We start from the raw sequence: 23,211 nt of genomic DNA, 5'->3' as shown, positions 1-23,211 counted from the left end.
TTCCAGAACGCGACTCATATGTTGCAGTTATTGTCTATCTAACAATCACGAAGTCTTGGGTTTGGCAGGGAGTGGCAATCTTCTTTTACAATACCATTCTTATAGGGAATCAATACACTGCAACGCCGATATATCGCGGACCGGTATATCGCGCTGTCCAATATATCGCGCTTTGGCTATGGCTCCTAAAAATCCGACGAGCATGATCACTAAATGACATGTTTTAATCTGATAATTCGCTAACTTAGGCGAAAAACCGGTTCTAGCTAGTATTAACACCCTATATTTCGCGGCTTACTATGGCAAGAAGTGAATCGTGAAAAACAGTCGATAAGTTACAGTGTTGTTTACACACCGCTGGGTTTGTTTTAAACACTTAGGAATTAACCAATTAGTGTCATTGCAAAGGTAATAATGGCAGTTTACTGGTATATAAATCGTTAAATTTCGGTACTTGTCATGAATTTCTTTGTCCTGATAAAAAGCGCGCGAAAATCGGCGTGGATATATTTATTTGTAAATTAACATTTCGTAGCAGGTACAACATTGAGATAATTTAATTTCCATTAAAAGTTTTGTTGTAAATTTTAACTAAAGTACCGCGGTATCTCGCGAATTATGTGGCATTGACATTTCCTCTTAATAAAATACAATTCAAACAAGCTGTATCGTTACCGTTACGCTGTTTCAGTTCCTTTATTAGGACTATTTATAAGGATAAAATCTATGCACAATTATATTTTATACATTTTTTACGGCAAAAATTCTTCTTTTTAGCTGATTCGCGAGCGATCGTACATGAAAATAAAAAATATAATTTACATTTTGATTTTTTATGATAAATACAGATACATATGTAGTTATGAAAATGTTTATTGTAAAATTGGTTTGCAATTATTACTATACAAAAATGTAGCAGCGCCGTATATAAAATGAAAACATTGGGAAAATCTGACAAATTATAACCGCAATACAATTAAGTTAGACATTTCTCGAGTTATATCACGCGCCAGATATATCGCGCTCGCCATCTTTGGACCCCACCAACCGCGATATATCGGCGTTGCAGTGTAGTTTTTAGTTTAGCTTTTCCCTTTCCATGCAATCAAGATAAAATGAAGGTGTTTAAAGTACCCCTTACTGTTGCAGCTCACCGCTACCCCAAAATAAGATTTTAAGACTTGAAAACAAAACATTGCATGCATTAAATAGTTAAAAGATGCATGGATGGTGCTAAAGTTTGAACATAATAAAATTGGTGGGCATGCCACAGTGTTAAAGTTAAAGCAAACCCCAGCCCTGCTTAATATTTGTTTGATGTCACACATTAACTGTCAAGAGAATTGTGTATTTTTTATGAGGACCTCATCATTAACAAAGCAAAATTATAACATGATCAACTTAACTCATTTAATTATGCCTAGCGTCTAGAAAAAAAGGCCTTTGCAAACAGCGTAGACCCAGATGAGACGCCGCATGAGGCGTCTCATCAGGGTCTGCGCTGTTTGCTTTAAGGTATTTCTTAAGAAATATTCTAAATATAGAAATAAACATACTAGACATCCCTAATTTTGGAAATAAATTGATCCAATTTAGAAGTATGGGAAAGTCCACTAGGCTTAAATGGGTTAAGTTGTTTGCAAGATAACCAAAACCTTAGTTTTTTTACGGAAACACTGCTAAATATCTTTTTATTTTTACCAACATGTGGTAGAGCAGCACTAATCAGAATTTCAGCAGGGTTGATAGTGGAGCTGTTTTTAACAACACTTTATCAGCAATTCAATCACTCTTATATTGTCAAGTTACAAAATGGGGAAGTCCCAATTGTGTTTTTTTCCTTCACATGTCTAACATAATCATAGACAGAACAACCCACGTATATTTACTTTGCTTTTTAGGTGTAGCTGTTTAACCAAGCTATAATTCATCTTAAATGACCATAACACCTGCAGACCAGAATGAATACATTTGCAAAATTTCATTTGAGCACAATCCCCCGCAACATTGGCATAGTGTCAGCCATGAAAACGAAATCGTTTAACTATCTAGCCATACGTGTGGGACGTACGTGGTCAGTCTGTCTGAAAATTATTCCTGCAAGCCAGATTAGGCTACCGACATTTGCCAGTTTGCTATAAATAACACATTGTGACCTCAATTTTATTCGGAAAGTATTCAGGCTTGATGTTCTATATACAAGACAGAAGACACAGGGAGTCTTTTATAGACCCCCATAATGCGAAAATGGGTCTTATGCAATATGCTGCCAGCGTAGCTCAAGCGCAGCATGTGAATCTGTGCAGTCCTGTCAGGATTGCATACTGAGGAAGATACTCAGAATATACCATTAAACCTTGCATGCTTTTTTTATAGCAAAAAGTGAAGCCCCTTACCAGACTGCAAACACAAGTGATTTGCAGGCTGCATTGCAGTAAGACCAATTTTGGCATGACCTGCATGAAACAGTGTAATTTGAATGTTTGTTCTTAAATAATTTGAAAAGAAAACTGCATCTTAATCAAATATAAACCAATTATGTTTCCATGACGAAGATATCAGTTCATACTTCATACAAGATTTCCATACAATACCTCAATCGTTACTCAAGCTAAACAGTAAACCCTGACCTCCCAAGCTTGACCACCTGATGCAAGCTTGCTATAGTCAAAGTTTCATTAAACAAGAGAATTGTTTTTGTCAGAAACACAATGCCCCCTTAGTAATGCGCCGCTTTTTTTGTTGACCTTTGACCTTGAAGGATGACGTTGACCTTTCACCACTCAAAATGTGCAGCTCCATGAGATACACATGCATGCCAAATATCAAGTTGCTATGTTCAATATTTCTAAAGTTATTGCAAAACTTTACTGTAAGGTTAAAGTTTTGGGACAGAATGACAGACGAAAGAAAGAAAGAAAGAAAGAAAGAAAGAAAGAAAGAAAGAAAGAAAGAAAGACGGGCCAAAAACAATATACTCCCGATCTATTGATCCGGGGGCATAAAAATTGAGGTAAAATACAGGTACTAACAGGAAAAAACAGGTACAAACAGGAAAATACAGATACTAACAGAAAAATACAGGTACTAACAGGAAAATGCAGGTACTAACAAGAAAATACAGGTACTTACAGGAAAATACAGGTACTTGAAGGAAAATACAGTTACTAACAGGAAAATACAGGTGCTAACAGGAAAATACAGTTACTAACAGGTACTTACAGGAAAATACAGGTACTAACAGGAAAATACAGGTACTAACAGGAAAATACAGGTAATAACAATCAGATTGCTGTTTTTGTGTGATTTAAATTACAGTGACCTTGACCATGCTGTGACTGGTCTAAATGCAATGATACATGCTAAATCTTCCCCTATAAGCTACATACACACAATTTCAGTTTAACACCTATACATCCAAGCTTGAGAAACAGATTTTCCTATTTTAAGTATCAGTGAACATGACCTTACTATCCCCAAATACAACCAAATACAATCTCGAGCTGGATCTCCATGCAGGATGGCTGCATCCAAAATTTCATCAAAACATGCAGTGATATTTTTACAAAATTTCTCATCTAAGTCCTGGGACTCGATAACTTGCAAATCTATGAGTCCCCAAATTGAAAGAATGAGTCAAAATTTTGAACGATATTATTTTTTGAGAAATTTCAATGCATTTTTGGGACTCACATAATACAAACTTTGCATCCCCAGAGTTTTTTGTGAGTCCACGATGCTGCAGGAATCGCAGGTAAAAAAAATCACTGAATATGACAATGCAAATTTAAGATATTGTACTGACTGTTAACCACTTCCCCGGCGAAATGTTGTTCATGATTTCATGAACACTTCAAGCCAATCCAGAACTGTTCATGAACGGTTCTGAAAAAGTTCCTGAGCTTGGTTCATGAACTTTTGGACATGAACTGTTCTTAAGACATGTTCATGAACTGTTTATGAATTATTGTTGAACATTTCAAAGTTCATGAACAGTTCTTCATCTAACCATAAATACTTAGTGATGAACATTTCATGCACAAGTATTTCTAATGACTTTTCTGAGACAGACTTTAAGGATCCATCATGAATAATTCATGAATTCCTTTGTGCTAGATGTTTCATACATATTTTTGAAAGTAATATTGAAATGTTTAGCATACAAATCTTGTAGATTTGTGAAACCTGTGAAGTTAGTATGAATATGCATAGTACTTTCACCACTGTAAGTTAGAGTTCTTGACCTGTTCTAGAGAATTTTAAGAACATTTGTACAAGAACTGTTCAAGAACTGCCTTCAGGAACACTTCAATAACTTTTTAAGGACCTTTCCTGTTCTTGAATTATTCTTAAACTATTCTTGAACACTTTAAGAACTTTTTTGAACAACATGTTTCCTTCTGATGTTCTTAAACAGGTCTACACAATGTTTTTGAATGTATGATGGACTTTTTATGAATCCAATATGTTCTTAAAAGGATCTGTCATTGTTCTTGGAAGACTTAAAAGACAAGTTTAAGAACGTTTTAAGGACATCTTATTTCAAGAACAGTTTAAGATGATATCAAGAACTCAATGCACATTGCATTGCTGTTTTTACAAAGAACGAATATTGTGTGCACAGGAAGTTGAAACGGAAGGCACATGGTTTATGTTATATTTGAAAATGTAAGTCTTTAATAAATTACCGGCTGAACTGATCAGCCATTGGTTCCATTTCAAGTTCTTTTGCACTGTAAGTGTAACCATTTCAGGGAAACCAATGATTAGTAAATGATTCTTGAACTGAAAATGAGACTATTCATAATCTTTTCAATACATGAATTATTCATGAACATATAGTGCAAAGTTGTATTATGAAATTTAAAGAGTATTATCAAACCACTTGTATCTCAGTTATTAGTGTTATATTTAAATTATTGTTATATGTTGCTATCAATATGTTAAGTGCTAATACAAGACTTGTTTCTTCTTACCCTGACCTGTTTGTTGAGCTTTAGTAACACTTATGATAACCTTTGCATAAATTGACAAATTCTTGTTCATGAATAGTTCATGAACACTTCATGCCACCTCAGTTCATGAACTCTTGAAGAACTGTGGTTCATGAACTATTCACTTACAGTTTGTGAACAGAAAATGAGCCATTGAAAAATAGAAGGAAAATGTTCATGAACTGTTCGTGAACAGCAAAACCCTGAAGAATTTTTCAAGAATTGTGTTGTTCATGAACTGTTCAAGAACACTTCATTGATGTTCATGAATAGTTCATGAACATTTCATGCCATATTGGTTCAAGAATAGTTCATGAACACTTCATGCCACACAGGTTCAAGAATAGTTCATGAACACTTCATGCCATAAGGGTTCAAGAATAGTTCATGAACACTTCATGCCATTAGGTTTCAAGAATATTTCATGAACACGTCATGCCATTAGTGTTCATGAACAGTTCATGAACTAAAATTTCAAGAACTTTTCACAGACATGGCTCATTTTCTGTTCACGAACTATTCGTGAATAATTCATGAACTCAGTTCACGAACAGTTCATGAACTGTTCACGAATTATTCGTGAACTGCAGAACAACATTTCGCAGGGGTTGGCTGCCCATCTGCCCACCCACTCATTTATCTGCCTGATAACTTTTTTCCATATGATCTTAACCCATTTAAGGCTAGTGGACTCTCCTATCCTTCTAAATTGGATCGGGATGTCTAGTATATTTATTTCTATATTTAGAATAGTTCTAACAGAAATTCCTTTAAGCAAACAGCACAGACCCAGATGAGACGCCGCATCATGCGGCATCTCATTTGGGTCTACGCTGTTTGCCAAGGCCTTTTTTCTAGACGCTAGGCATAAATGGGTTAAGTAAACAAAGATTTCAAATTTGGTTGAAAACCTAATTAAAAACTTAACAAGGGCTATTTGTAAAACATGCATGCCCCCCATATGGGCTGTCCGTTGTAGTGGCAGCCATCGTGTGAATATGTTTTTTGTCACTGTGACCTTGACCTTTGACCTAGTGACCTGAAAATCAAAAGGGGTCATCTGCGAGTCACGATCAATGTACCTATGAAGTGTCATGATCCTAGGCAAAAGCATTCTTGAGTTATCATCCTAAAATCATTTTACTATTTCAGGTCACCGTGACCTTGACCTTTGACCTTGTGACCTCAAAATCAATAGGGGCATCTGCGAGTCATGATCAATCTACCTGTGAAGTTTTATGATCCTAGGCATATGCGTTCTTGAGTTATCATTCGAAAACCATTTTACTATTTCGGGTCACCGTGACCTTGACCTTTGACCTAGTGACCTCAAAATCAATAGGGGTCATCTGCGAGTCATGATCAATGTACCTATGAAGTTTCATGATCCTAGGCGTATGCATTCTTGAGTTATCATCCGGAAACCATTTTACTATTTTGGGTCACCGTGACCTTGACCTTTGACCTAGTGACCTCAAAATCAATAGGGGTCATCTGCGAGTCATGATCAATCTACCCATGAAGTTTCATGATCCTAGGCGTATGCGTTCTTGAGTTATCATTCAAAAACCATTTTACTATTTCGGGTCACCGTGACCTTGACCTTTCACCTAGTTACCTCAAAATCAATAGGGGTCATCTGCGAGTCATGATCAATGTACCTATGAAGTTTCATGATCCTAGGCCCAAGCGTTCTTGAGTTATCGTCTGACAACCACCTGGTGGACGGACCGACCGACCGACAGACCGACATGAGCAAAGCAATATACCCCCTCTTCTTCGAAGGGGGGCATATATATAGTATTTAAATTTTTCAAATTTTAATCGCACATGATAATGACTTTGATTATAAGTGATCAAAGTGAATCAGGTATTATCTTGCAGAGCAGATCATCAGAACACCAAGGCAGTTTAAATTCTACAATAAAGCCCAAGCTATTTGATCCGGAAATTACAGAATTGTGGTGTGTATTTTGATTTAATTTATCTTAACGGATTTAAGTATACATGTTAGCAAAAAGCATGTTATTGAATACAAAATGTATGCATTTGAACATACTTTTAACTTTTCATAGATATTAGAAATAAATATATTGCAAAGGGAACAAGATATGTACATACACTGTTTCACTGTAACCACTATCCAGTTAATCCCCATATATGGGAGTACTTTATTTCAGCCACAACCAAGTGCATGTCTTGATGATTTGTAATAAGCCACAACCAAGTGCATGTCTTGATGATTTGTAATAAGCCACAATCAAGTGCAGGTCTTCATGATTTGTAATAAGCCACAATCAAGTGCAGGTCTTGATGATTTGTAATAAGCCACAATCAAGTGCATGTCTTGATAATTTGTAATAAGCCACAATCAAGTGCAGGTCTTGATGATTTGTAATAAGCCACAATCAAGTGCAGGTCTTGATGATTTGTAATAAGCCACAATCAAGTGCAGGTCTTGATGATTTGTAATAAGCCACAATCAAGTGCAGGTCTTGATGATTTGTAATAAGCCACAATCAAGTGCAGGTCTTGATGATTTGTAATAAGCCACAATCAAGTGCAGGTCTTGATGATTTGTAATAAGCCACAATCAAGTCCAGGTCTTGATGATTTGTAATAAGCCACAATCAAGTGCAGGTCTTGATGATTTGTAATAAGCCACAATCAAGTGCAGGTCTTGATGATTTGTAATAAGCCACAATCAAGTGCAGGTCTTGATGATTTGTAATAAGCCACAATCAAGTGCAGGTCTTGATGATTTGTAATAAGCCACAATCAAGTGCAGGTCTTGATGATTTGTAATAAGCCACAATCAAGTGCAGGTCTTGATGATTTGAAATAAGCCACAATCAAGTGCAGGTCTTGATGATTTGTAATTTTTTATTGAATGTTTGTAAAATGCATGCTGTTACTACAATAACTAAATATCCTTGCTGCTTGAAGTATTTAACTCTTTCAGTGCTGGAACCGAATTTTGAAGGTCTTTGAAAACAATATGGATCCAGATGAGATGCCACAGAATGTGGCGTCTCATCAGGATCCAAACTGTTTGCTATTCGGATAGTATTCTTTGAAAAAATATCGAAGAAAATGCTAATATTAGAAATTGAGCAGACAACATTATAGCAGACAACAAATTTCCCAGCGTGCAAAGGGTTAAGATGAAGCAGGAACCACTGCATACTAGTTCAATGAAAGGTTGATAGGATTACTTGATATAACTTGACTTCATATAACTTGACTTCACATAAATATCAGACATTGATGAATGACCTGTAAACTTTTAAAGATTTAACTAACAAAAATAACCAGGATCTTTGGAAACTTGCTGCAACTGTAATCTGCTGGTTGAATTTTCCAATTATAGAACAAGGGGAGATTAAAAATTAATCTTTGCTAGTCTATTTAAATGTATTACTGATATTCTTTTTTTAAATAATAATAAATATAATAAAATAATCATATTATATAAATATAATATAAATTAATATTAATAAAATACAAATGTATGAGCTCTCTGCTGTGCCTAGTTTCACCATGAGGTATGTGAGAATCCTTTCCTTCCGATCAAGGTTTCAAAACAACATTGTAATCAATGGAATTTCTGATGCAAACCTAAATTTTAATTTGAAAGTTTCACACTGGTACAGTCGAAAACTATTACAGTTCAGTCAAATGTATCTCACATTTGATTTTATATTAAACAATTTGGTTGTGCCTTATCAAGAAATCCCCTTCATATGACAGCAGTCAAGTGGATATGACATGATTCAAATACTGCTATTTAAAAAACCTGCCACTGTTCTTATTAATTTACATAAAAGGGACAATTATCAAATAAAAAAATAATCAAGAAATTTATTTGATTAATATACAGTCATCCGATTGAACAGAAATACTTAGTTGTAACAACATTTCAGAAGCTTTCCATGTCTTGATATAACTTGTGAAAGAGTTGTAAAAACAGATCGGCATATGCACTTTTTCATTATGCACCAAAAATTCCCAACTGACAATTATGAGTGTTAGATGATACATCCTGATCTCTTGAAGTCACCTAAACCGCAGTGCTTTTAGATGTTTACTAAAAAATGCCACAAGGTAAAAATGTAGAACTCATTGGTTGTTTATTTGATTTCAAAGTGATTTGCCTTGTCAGCGATGTTACTTTGAAGTTATTATCACTTTTATCCTTTTTTCAAATCATTAATAGAAGAGATAATTTAAGCTTCATTTTGGGAAAATGGGGCTTGATGCATATGCATTAATTGTCATCCCAGTACCAGAGACTGTCTTTAAACGAAAAATACCATAAAATCAGAAAGTGTTGTCCTTGATTAGCTTGTGCCCATTGCACAGGATAATCAGTGTGCACAGGCTAATCTGGGACTGGGACACCATTTATTTGACATGCATTAAGCCCCGTTTTCCCTGAAAGCAGCCAATATGTACAGATTTTAATGACAAACTCAGACCTGTTTACCCTACCGATTACTTCTCAGTAGTATGGAGGGCATCTCTCAGTAGTTTTGGGCTGTTGGCAGTAGTTTTAACCTTTTCAATCATTTTGAGCATTAAAACACCATGACTGGGTCGCATATCTGAGTTTAACGGTACATAAAGCATTAGATGAATTTACTTGCTTATAATTTAATCTGTTAAGTAATTTTTTTTGCATTTATTTGTTACAGCCTGTGCCATTTGGATTGTGAAAATTAGCGTGATAAACCATGAAATTGGAAAAAATAGCGCAATAAACCATGAAATTGGGAAACATTAAGCATTATAAATATGATTATAAGTAACTAAGAATTAAAATTGTTTTTAAGTGCATGTTTGACAGCATCTTTATATAACAAAGTGCTGCTTCTTACAATGAAGACAATATGTAGTTAATATCCACCCACATGCATATTAAACTTGCAATAATCTATAGATTCTTAAATACACCATTTGATCATAAGCTCTTTAAGAGTAGCTATTAATTTAATTCAGTATTTTTTTTAATTAAATATCATAAGGGGAAAACATAAACAAATATTGACAAACACCCTTTAGTGTTAATGATGTATTAAATGGAGTTAAAATAATATATTTTATTTGTTTACCTTTCAATATCTTGCACTTGACAACCTCAGTTCTATTTCATTCAACTGTACAGCGTAACAAACATAATAAAGCAGAATATGCATATGAATCTGAATGTACACAGATCCACTAACATATAAATCAAATCATGTTTGTCTCTTTCCATTTTCGAACGATACTCATCGTATAATAATAAATGGTTTTACATTGTGAGTAGACTGAACTCCGATTTTCCAACACTCGTTTCCGTGACGCACATTTACTGTGCAGATTTCTGATAAATATTTGTTGTTGTTTTTTTATCTCAGAGTTAGTATTTTGCGTTAATTGACACACACATTACATTATTCCCTAATGACCATATGATATATGTTGTTGATTTGAATGGTATTTATTATTTTCGCCGTTAATCGCAATTTCTCATCTGCTTGCCGCCATCTTGGACGTGTGTAAAAAAAGGCGTACTCAATCCTGATACATCGACTATCATCGGTATTCTCCGCAATAGAGAGAGATGTGTATATGGAAAGCAACGTAAAATCGTATACATATTCAGCTAAATTTGCAAATCAATACGCAAGTCAGTTGTCGTTCGATGACGACTCGACAAGCTTGATCAGCACTCATTCCCTGTGAGACTTGAATTTTAAAGTTTCTTACTACGCAAGCGCCAAAATGATTATGATTGATAAATTACCCGCAAAGACCGAAAATAAGCAAAAGTACGATTAAAAACTGAAATTTGACCATTTTGATCAATGATCCGTAGCTTTTCAGTACAAATCCGTAGTGCGTAGTTTAGCCAAATAATCCGTAGTAACTACCGGGAATCCGTAGAAGTAAACAGGTCTGCAAACTGGCCAATGTCGGTTCAAAAGCTTTGCAGCTTATGTTACTTGTTATTATGTCTTGCCGACTCAAAATAAAATTTATTTGATTTGATTTTGATTTGATCGTAAATCCAATATCAAATGTAATAAATATTAAGATTCAACAAACATGCCGGATTTGAAGATTTCAAGAAATTAAATGTCAAGATAATTAAATAAGCCCTGAGAATTGATATGCTAATCTTCTTGATCAACCTTGGAATAAATTCACTATTATATTAATTTAGGCCAACTACATTATGCCTCTTTCAAGGTATAATAGCTTAAATACTCAACAAATACCCCATACTGCGTTATCACATATTAAAGACACAAGAAACATACTCTATTATGGAGTTTCTATGCATTAAGGTAAACTGGAGAATAACATTTATTTAGAGAAATAAATCTTTATATTATGCAGCAGGAGCATTCATTCTGCTATACTGCATGCTACCAAAAGGTGCATAACGTTTGAGGACTTAATCAGTAGAAGCCAGCCAAAAAGACAGGAAAATGAAAACGTACAAATGGAAATAATTCTGTATAAAATGCAGATAGATTTATTCACCATACGTCTACATTGTATAAGCTGCCTGCTATCTATATATTCTTTTTATAACATGAACTCAAAGTTGTTATATCAGTCATTGTTTGGAGGAAGGTCATATTACTTTGAATCAACTATAAAGTTGGCATACTTTGGTAAAATAGAAACAGATATATACAAAGAAACAATTTGTAGCAAGATGTACCATATTTAAGACACACAAAACTACAAAAACAACTAAAAAATTTTGTTACAAATATTAAGCCCAGGTGTTCATGATGTCATTATTGAGATGTCAAACATCATATGAATGACAGATAAATAATGCAGCCATCTAATAATTATATTTTATTATTTGTTTTAATGGAGGATTATGGAGGTATGCACAATCGTCCTGTTTTATATCAGGCTTAGCACAAAAGAAGGCTCTGCAATCCTCAGATATCTTAATCTTTTATTCTAAGCCTCACCTGATATCTGACATAACAATAGGGGCAGTAACCCAGCTGTTAATCTATGTGTCTGAGGCAATTTCCACTCCTCATTTTACTTATTCATGTTTGATTTTTTTTAAATTAAATCTGAAGTAAACTGAGAAAGGCCTCAGGGTCAAATAACTTACCACATGTGGTAACACTTCAATATTATTACAACAAGAGGCCCCAAAGGGCCCTGGGTCGCTCACCTGAGAGACTAAGATGGAAAGAAACAAAGATTAAAACTCTTCAGCAAATACTGAAAATTATTGGTATGAGAAGACTGACTTTAAAAATAAGATTGTTCCAAAGTATTCGCAATAGGCCTATATAGAAAATTACCCCACCCACCCTGTTGGCCATGTTTTTAATACCCAGATTTTTTTAAATATATATATATATATATATATATATATATATAATAAAAGTAAAAACACGTGTCTGGGATTTTAAATATATATTGATTTAGATATATATATAAGGAAAATGCTTCTTACATACATATAGAGAAAACTGCCCCATCCCCTGGCGGCCATGTTTTTCCACTGATCACGACTATTTTCAAACTCATCCAACATAACAATAAAACGAATGTTTTGACCAAGTTTCATGATGATTGGCCATAAAATGTGACTTTGAGAGTGTTCACAAGCTTTTTTAGTATATAAATTTAAGGAAAATGACCCCCCCCCCCCCCGGCGGTCATGTTACTAGTTGGATCTAAACCATTTTTGAACTCAACTGTCTTATTTGAACTCAACTGTCGTATCCAGGAAAAAATCTTCTGACCAAATGTCATGAAGATTGGGCAAAAAATGTGTCTTCTAGACTGTTCACATGTTTTCTTATATACATATAGAGAAAACTGCCCCACCCCCTGGCGGCCATGTTTTTTGACTGATCATGACTATTTTCGAACTCAACCAAGATATCCATAAAACCAATGTTTTGACCAAGTTTCATGATGATTGGACAAAATATGTGACTTCTAGAGTGTTCACAAGCTTTTTTTACTATATAAATATAAGGAAAAAGACCCCCCTCCTGGCGGCTATGTTTTTTTACCGATCCGAACCATTTTCGAACTCAACAGTCGTATCCAGGAAACAAATGTTCTGACCAAATTTCATAAAGATTGGGCGAAAAATGTGTCGCCTAGACTGTTCACATGTTTTCACTATATACATATAGAGAAAACTGCCCCATCACCTGGCGGCCATTTTTTTTCCACTGATCATGACCATTTTCAAAATCGTCCGAGATATCCACATAACCAATGTTTTGACCAAATAAATGATGATTAGGCAAAAAATGTGACTTCTAGAGTGTTCACAAGCTTCTTTACTTTATAAATATAAGGAAAAAGACCCTCCCTGGTGGCCATGTTTTTTTACCGATACGAACCATTTTCGAACTCAACCGTCATATCCAGGAAACAAATATTCTGACCAAATTTCATGCAAATTGGGCAAAAAATGTGTCTTCTAGACTGTTCACATGTTTACACTATATACATATAGAGAAAACTGCCCCGCCCCCCTGGCGGCCATGTTTTTTCACAGATCATGACCATTTTTGTACACATCCAAGATATCTAAACAAGAGGGCCACGATGGCCCTAGTTCGCTCACCTGAGAGCAGTCGGTTCATTCAATCTTTACCTAATGTCAAACTTGACCTAGATATTGACCAGACAAACATCCTGGTCAAGTTTCATCATTATTGAACCAAAACTCTTGCGTAGGAGTCTTTTTGTAAGATTTGAAATGGTGACCTATATTTTGAGTTGACCCCCCTTACCAAACATGAAACTTTGCTTACAAGTAGTTGTATAATACAATAAAAGTTTGGACAATCTAAGGGCAATTATTATGGCATTAATTATGTGATAATGCTCATCAGATTCATCAAACTTGACTGAGATCTTTCAGCAACTTTGATAAAGAATGCTTGAGAAATGTGAATGCAAGAGTGTTACAAACCAAATGTGGACGGACGGACGGACAGGGGACAAAGACAAATCCTAAAACCTCACCTGAGCAATCAGGTGAGCTAAAAAGTGTGTTTCACTGATCTGAACCAATTTCCAACTTGTCCAAGAAATCAATAAAACCAATTTATTGACAAAGTTTCACGATGATTAGGCAAAATATTTGACTTCTATAGTGTTCGATCACAAGGTTTCTTTATATAGTCACATAAGGAAAACTGCCCCACCCAACTGGCAGCCATGTTTATTGATCCATAAGGACCATTTGCAAACTCATCTGAGATATATATAAAACCAATCTTTTCACCAAGTTTCATGATGAATGGGCAAAAAATGTGACTTCTAAAGTGTTCCCAAGCTTTTTTTTTTACTATTTAAATATAAGAAAACTGCCCCCCCCCCCCCCCCGGCAGCCATGTTATTAAACTGACCAGAACCATTTTCCAACTCGACTCTCGTATCAAGGAAACAAATGTTCTGACAAAATTTCATGAAAATTGGGCAAAAATGTGACTTCTAGAGTGTTCACATGTTTTCATATATAGAGAAAAATGCCCCGCCCACTGGCGGCCATGATTTTTCACCAATCTGGACCATTTTCGAACTCCTCTGACATATCAATAAAACCAATCTTTTGATTAACTTTCATGATGATTGGGCCAAAATTGTGACTTCTAGAGTGTAAGTTTCTCTATAGCCAAAAATAAGGATAACTGCCCCGCCCACTGGTGGCCATGTTTTTCATCGGACCGGAACCACTTTTGAGCTCAACCAACATATCATTAAGACAGACATTAAGACAAAGTTACATGAAGATTGGGCATTAAATGTGACTTCTACAGTGTTTACAAGCTTTTTCTTTTTTTTTAACTAGTGACCTAGTTTTTGACCCAGCATGACCCAGTTTTGAACTCGATCGAGATATCATTGGGACAAATCTTCTGACCAAGTTTCATGAAGATCGGACAATGAGTGTGGCCTCTAGAGTGTTTACAAACAAATGTGGATGGACGGACGGACGATGGACGGACAGTAGACAGACAAAACCGGCCTTAAAAAAAACATCCAACCTCAAATAACAATTAACACATAAATGATTCACACAACTATTATTATTATGAAAACAATAATAATCAAAGGGGAGTAACTACTGTAAACTAAATTGTGCACAACAATAAATGCAATATTTAGAAGAGTTGTCTCGCATGTTACATGACCTTAATTCATTATTGTTTAAAAGTCTTTTTACTATATAAATATAAGGAAAACTGGAACCATTTTCAAACTTAACTCGCGTATCTAGGAAACAAAAGGTGACTTCAAGAGTGTTCCCATGTTTTCACTATATACATATAGAGAAAAATGCCCCGCCCACTGGCGGCCATATTTTTTCACTGATCTGGACCATTTTCGAACTCGTCCTTAAGAAATCAATAAAACCAATGTTTTGACCAACTTTCATGATGATTGGGCAAAAATTGTGACTTCCAGAGTGTTTACAAGGTTTCTCTATAGCCAAATAAGGAAAAATGCCCCGCCCACTGGCGGCCATGTTTTTCAATGGACCGGAACCACTTTTAAACTCAACCAACATATCATTAAGACAAACATTTTGACAAAGTAACATAAAGATTGGGCATGATATGTGACTTCTACAGTGTTTACAAGTTTTTTCTTTATTTTGACCTAAGGGACCTAGTTTTTGACCTGGCATGACCCATTTTCGAACTCAACTGAGATTTCATTGGGACGAAGCTTCTGACCAAGTTTTATGAAGATCGGACAATAAATGTGGCCTCTAGAGTGTTTAAGAACAAATGTTAACGGACGGAGGACGGACAAAGACCGGTCAAAATAGCTCACCTGAGCAATCAGGTGAGCTAAAAATTGATGTTTAAACAAAATTTCATGATGATTAGGCAAAAAATGTGACTTCTAGAGTGTTCACAAGCTTTTTTAACTATATAAACATACGGAAAAAGACCCCCCCCCCCCTGGCGGCCATGTTTTTTTACCAATCCAAAGCATTTTCGAACTCAACCGACGTATTTAGGAAACAAATGTTCTGACAAAATTTCATAAAGATTTGAACAAAAATTTGACTTCTAGAGTGTTCACATGTTTTCACTAAATACATATATAGGAAACTGCCCCGCCCCCTGGCGGCCATGTTTTTTCACAGATCTGGACCATTTTCGAACTCGTCCAAGATATTAATTAAACCAATGTTTTAACCAAGTTTTATGATGATTGGGCAAAAATTGTGAATTCAAGAGTGTTCACAAGGTTCTATAGCCATATAAGGAATACTGCCCTGCCCCCTGGCGGCCATGTTTTTCAATAGACCAAAACCATTTTTGAACTCAACCAACATATCATTAAGACCTACATTTTGACAAAGTTACATGAAGATTGGGCATCAAATGTGACTTCTACAGTGTTCACAAGGTTTTTCTTTTTTTTGACCTAGTGACCTAGTTTTTGACCCAGCATGACCCAGTTTCGAACTTAGTTGATATCATTAAGACAAATGTTTTGACCAAGTTTAATGAAGATCGGACCATAAATGGGGCCTCTAGAGTGTTCACAAGGTAAATGTTGACGACGGACGCACAACGCACCACAGACGACGGACAAAAGGCGATTACAAAAGCTCACCATGAGCACGTTGTGCTCAGGTGGGCTAAAAATAAGTGGCCTCTTTATGTTTTAAAAAACGCCTCTTACAATAATATTATTTTTGCAAACATCCCTGAAATCCATTGCTGAACGCCAGACAGATTTATTGTCATTTCAATGTAATATTGAAAAGTCAAAAGAACATTAAAACAAGTGCTGTAGTATGAAAATGGTGTATGCGCTTATTATTCCTAAATCAGACACATTACTTTCACCTTCAATCCAGGCATTACTTAGCAAGTCAAGGCATTTCAAGATTTATGAGCAAAACAGCAAAACAAAAAGTCAGCTTCCACTTCATCTAATGGCTAGGTAAGCCCTCTTCTTAAGACTCACACCTGTTCCTCTCTGTTACTTTCAGCCATAGAGGAGCCTAGTCTGTCAATCAGGAGCCAATTACGTTGCAGAGTCTTGCCAGTAGCAATTAACCTTTTTCCACTTGGATTTTGATGCATTTTTAGTCCCTTAGAAAATAACATTTAATTAAATACCTCTCTTACCAAAGTTTTAAAGGCTTCATTTCCAACCCTTACTTACTGATGAGCAGCAAACAGCATAAAACCTGAACAGACTGCGAGTTACGGTTTCTGGGTCTATGCTGGTTGCAAAGGCCATTTTCACTTCGATTCTTATGGGGGGAAGGGTTAAAGCAGAAAGCACATGGAACACAGTGCCTATACATCTGTTTGGCTTCCTTGATGTGAAAATATTTATTCATTTTTTAATATATTTTTTTTTTCAATTTTAATAGTGACAACTAAGAAAAGTGTCTTTTGTTATGAACACCTCACATTTTATATTTCATGTAACCTTGTTTTAAATAAGCATAAGACAACAAGCACTTGGCCTCTTAAATTTGAGGCTTATTGCCTTTAAATGTTTGAATGTAACTATTTTGTCCTGTATAAAATGTACTGACTTAAATGGGGCTAAAGAGGTGAAAATATAACCTTATAAAATGTACTGATTTAAATGGGGCTAAAGAGGTGAAAATATAAAGTTATAAAATGTACTGATTGAAATGGGGCTAAAGAGGTGAAAATACAATTAACCTTATAAAATATACCGACTTGGGGCTAAAGAGGTGAAAATATAACCTTATACAAGAGCTTGTCACAGTAGTGCCAAATCCCCGCCGAAATGTGTTTGCTTGTATGACAACATTTGTTTTAGAGAGTAGAATAATATTTGTAAAAACAAATAAAGGGAGATGATTCATTATGCTCCGGACAAAAATTTACTTTGAAATTAAATAAAGGGATATAATTCAAACACTAAGGTAGATAGAGTTATGGTTCTTAGTCACTGCACTTCTCCTACTTGCCATCTGTTTAAGTTTCAAGTTTCAAGTAAATCCCTTCAGTAGATTTAGTGTTATGCTCAGGACAAAAATTTACTTTAAAATTATATAAAAGGGGAGATAATTCAAACACTAAAGTAGATAGAGTTATGGTTCTTGGTCACTGCACTTCTCCTAGATGCCATATGTTTATATTTCAAGTTTCAAGTAAATCCCTTTAGTAGATTTAGAGTTATGCTCCAGACAAACTTTACTTTAAAGTTATATAAAAGGGGAGATAATTCAATAACTAAGGTGAGTAGAGTTATGGTTCTTAGTCACTGCACTTTTCTTACTTGCCATCTGTATATATTTTAAGTTTTAAGTAAAACCTTCAGTATATTTAGAGTTATGTTCCGGGCAAAAATTAACTTTAAAATTATATAAAAGGGGAGATAATTCAAAAACTAAGGTAGATAGAGTTGTGGTTCTTGGTCACTGCACTTCTCCTAGTTGCCATCTGTTTATATTTAAAGTTTCAAGTAAATCCCTTCAGTAGATTTAGAGTTATGCTCCAGACAAAAATTTACTTAAAAATTATATAAAAGGGGAGATGATTCAAAAACTAAGGTAGATAGAGTTGTGGTTCTTGGTCACTGCACTTCTCCTAGATGCCATCTGTTTATATTTGAAGTTTCAAGTAAATCCATTTAGTATATTTAGAGTTATGCTCCGGACACAAATTTACTTTTAAGTTATATAAAAGGGGAGATAAAATCAAAAACTAAGGTAGATAGAGTTATGGTTCTTGGTCACTGCACCTCTCCTAGTTGCCATCTGTTTATATTCTAAGTTTAAAGTAAATCCATTGAACAGATTTGGAGTTATGCTCCGGACAAAGTTTCAGCCGGACGGACGGATGGACGGACAGACGGACAGGACCAATTACTATATCCCCTCCAAATTTTTTTTCGGCGCGGATAAAAATGTACTGACTTAAATGGGGCTAAAGAGGTGAACATATAACCTTATAAAATGTTCTGACTTAAATGGGGCTAAAGAGGTGAAAATATTACCTTATAACCCTTTTTAATTTTTTTGTTTCATGTGTATAAATCTTATAACCCTTTATAATTTATTTGTTTCATGTGAGAATGAACAAGAGCTGTCAGAGGACAGCGCGCTTGACTATTCAAGTGCTTGACAGTATAACGTAAGCCATCATGGGGAAATTGTTCATATTCAATAATTTATTAGACGATCTTTCAAAAATAAAAAAATATATAAAAATATTATTTTTTTTTTTGGGGGGGTAGGGGGGGTGAGAGGGGGCTATAATGTGGGTGGTGGTAATTTATTAGATGATGTTAAAAAAAAAATGGGGGGGGGGGTCGGGGAGTGGGGGGGGTGAGAGGGGGGTTTAATATGGGATGTGGTAATTTATTAGATGATGTTTAAAAAAAAAATTGGGGGGGGGTGGGGGGGGGGGAGGGATTCTGGGTAGGGGCGTAGGGTATTGTTTGGGTGGAATCCATTGTGGTATTCAGGTAAGTGTTGTTTTGTCAAAGTAATAATAAAATGTGATCATAAATTAAGAAGTTATGGCAATTTAAGTAAAATGTTCAATTATCTAAGAGTAAAATGGGCCATAATTATGTCAAAATGCTTGATACAGTGGTCTGCTCTTGTTTATAGGTTGGGGTCATGTTGGTAAACATGTATGCAACATATAAAAGCAATATGTGAAAGGATATAGGAAATATTTGGGGTAGTATGCAAACTTAAACATTGATTTATCAATAATATGCATATTCTAAGTATAAAAGGGGCAATAATTATGACAAAATACTTGATAGAGTTGTCTGCTCTTGTTAATAGGTTGGGATGATGTTGGTAATCTAGTATGCTAAATATAAAAGCAATATGTCAAGGGACAATGAAAATAAATGGGGTAGTACGAAAACTTTAACATTTGCTGCATATTCTAAGTGGAAAAGAGGCCATAATTATGACAAAATGCTTAATAGAGGTGTCTGCTCTTGTTTATAGGTTGGGGTCATGTTGGTAAACAAGTATGCAAAATATGAAAGCAATATATCAAGGGACAATGAAAATAAGAGAGGTAGTCTGAAAACTTTAACATTTGCACGCTAACGCTAACGCAGACGCTAACGCCGACGCTGGGGTGAGTAGGATTGCTCCACTATATATATTTTATATATATAATAGTCGAGCTAAAAATTGTTAATTTTGTTTTAGAAAATAAGTTTGGAGAAAGTATATATATTTATTATTGTTACAAACAAATGCATGTCTATGATAGCAGTTTTCTATCAGAAGTAAATAAGTTTACGGAGTCATTTGTCATATATCATAACTCAATCATCAACAATCTTAGCATACATCCTTACAAGTCTAGAAGGATGTTCACAAAACTGGCTGTTGTATCGGACAGGGGAAGCAACTAATACAAGACTTACTTTTAAAATGTCACAACTGTTGCATCCATTTTTTAGTGTGAGCATTAGCTCACACTTATTTTACAGAGCAAGTTTTGCAAATCAGTATGCGCTTAACTGCTTAACTACGCTTTGGAAAGCCAACCACTGCCTGTTGCAGTAAAATAATGCTAGAAGAGTCTGCTAGAAACGATAACCACCACATCTGCCTGTTTATAGTTAACCACTGGTACATGCTTTGTGTGTATGTGACTAATAGTGTTTAACAGCTTGTAAGACGACATTGGCTAGTGTTTATCATTGAAATCTGTACATATTGGCTGCTTTCAGGGAAAACGAGGTTTAATGCATGTCAAATAAGATTAGCATATGCACACTGATTAGCCTCCGCAATGCACACAAGCTAATCAAGGACGACATTTTTGATTTTATACGGTTTATCGTTTAAAGAGAGTCTCTGGTACTGGGATGACAATTAATGCATATGCTTTTAGCCCTGTTTTCCCAAAATGAAGCTTACATTATATTTTTATTAATGATTTAAACAAGAGAGCCTGAAAGGCCCAAAGTCGCTCACCTGAGATAACAAGATATTATTGGAACAAATCTTCTGACCAAGTTTCATGAAGATAAAAAAATAAACCTCTAGAGTGTTAACTAGATTTTACTATAGCCATATAAGGAAAAACGCCCCGCCCCCTGGAATCCATGTTTTTCAACCAACCAGCATCATTTTTGAACACTTCCAAGATATTATGGGGATGAATCTTCTGACCAAGTTTCATGATGACCAAGATCGGACAGTAAATGTGGCCTCTAGTGTTAACAAGATTTTACTGTAGCCATATAAGGAAAAATGCCCCGCCCCTTGGAAGCCATGTTTTTCAAGCAAACATAATTATTTTCAAACTCATCCAAGATATCATTGAGACCAATCTTCTGTCTGACCAAATTTCATGAAGATTGGACAATAAATGTGGCCTCTAGAGTGTCTAGAGTGTCAACAAGGTTTTACTAAAGCCATATATAGCCATTTAAGGAAAAATTCCCGGCCCCTGGTGGCCATGTTTTTACAGCAACAAAAACCATTTTCGAACTTATCCAAGATATCATTGGGACAAATCTTCAGACCAAGTTTCATGATGATCGGAAAATAAATGTGACCTCTAGAGTGTTAACAAGGTCATAAATTTCAATATGATTTTAAATAAAAGTTAAGAAGAACATGTGTCGAAAAAATGCGAAATAAGCCAGATATTTAATTCTGAAATCAAAAATGTCTGTACAGTCGAATTCGCCAGAATGTATATCATGCATCTACGATGTGAATCTTAATTTAGTTTAATGGTTGTTTTTAAATTCCTGCAGCGATGTCTATTCATAAAACACACATACACTTACTCCGATCCTAATAAAAAGATGAATTCTTCGATTATTGTAGAAAAATATGTACAAAATATCTTCGTTGCCATCGGCTCGGGGCACTAATTTGTCTTTGCTGCATGTTATGAAATTCGTCTTCAATGTCTTGCCTATTTTGTGTTATTGTAACATGTATTTATCAATATATTGCAATTTAACACTTATAACAATCGTATAGTCTCGCTTCAATCGTTTGGCAAAAGAATGCCATATTGTACAGAATCATTAAACAATAAAAAACATATTCCAGAATGTAAAACTATCATTTATAATAAATTCCACTTAATCTTCTTGTGCTTAAAAAAATATTTTAAAAAGGGAGACAACTCTGTCAATTCAACATAATTTTTCAAAAGTCATTTTGCAGTTACTTTCCTTGACATGCTAAACTAGAGTGTTCACAAGCTGCTTTACTATATAAATATAAGGAAAATGACCCCCCCCCCCTCAGGGGCCATGCTTTTTTACCGATCCAAACTATTTTCGAACTCGAACGTCATATCCAGAAAACACATGTTCTGACCAAATTTCATGTGAAAATTGGACCAAAAATGTGACTTCTAGAGGGTTCACATGTTTTCATTTTATACATATAGAGAAAACTGCCCGGCCCCCTCTCCGCCATGTTTTTTCACCGATCTGGACCATTTTCATGATGATTGGGCAAAAATTGTGACTTCTAGAGTGTTCACAAGGTTTCTCTATAGCCATATAAGGAATACTGCCACGACCCCTGGTGGCCATGTTTTTCAACGGACCAGAACTATTTTTTTTTTTTTTTTTTTTTTTTTTTTTAAATTTATAGCGTTTATTCACCTCCATACATTACAAAGTGTATCATTAGTTTTCATGTTATTCTGTTAGTATATAATATAGTTGTTTAACAATTCAAATGAATAATATAATAGAGGTAAATAAAATCCATGCATTCCATTATATAGACACAATCCTACAGTTCACACATACACAGACACATACATGCGATGTTATGAAACAAAAAAAACAACAATTGTTTGGACTTCAGAAAAACATAAGCTTTAATCAAACGTTTTGACTTCAGACAATTAAAAACATTAATCAAACGACCATGGTATTAAATATTTTAAGTAAACAACACAATTTACAATAACACTGTTCTATTGATCTACAAAAAGTTTTACAATTGACCAGTTAAGTAGTTTCTTTTCTTTACATTTAGTATTAGATTGAATCTCCCATGCTACGCAAAGATAATTATTCAGCCCCCTTATTGAAGGTAATAGACCCTTTCTCTGGCATACAAATATATACTTTTTAATTTCAAGAATAAGAATATTAATATCAGTCATGTTAATACTTGTACAACCAAATAACATTGTTTGACATGAAATATCAGTACATTTTTGCACATTATGGGATCTTA

The 23,211-nt window shown here is 34.9% G+C and overlaps 1 protein-coding gene across 4 annotated transcripts in view; it reads right to left on the bottom strand.

The window, feature by feature from the left end:
- Window positions 1-23,211, bottom strand: part of LOC127833654 (phosphatidylinositol 3,4,5-trisphosphate 5-phosphatase 2A-like) — a 148,772-nt gene that overhangs the window by 99,591 nt on the left and 25,970 nt on the right. The window lies entirely within an intron of this gene.

The sequence above is a fragment of the Dreissena polymorpha genome, chromosome 6 (assembly GCF_020536995.1).
Source record: "Dreissena polymorpha isolate Duluth1 chromosome 6, UMN_Dpol_1.0, whole genome shotgun sequence".
Taxonomy (NCBI): domain Eukaryota; kingdom Metazoa; phylum Mollusca; class Bivalvia; order Myida; family Dreissenidae; genus Dreissena; species Dreissena polymorpha.
This window is presented reverse-complemented; position numbering and strand designations above follow the sequence as displayed.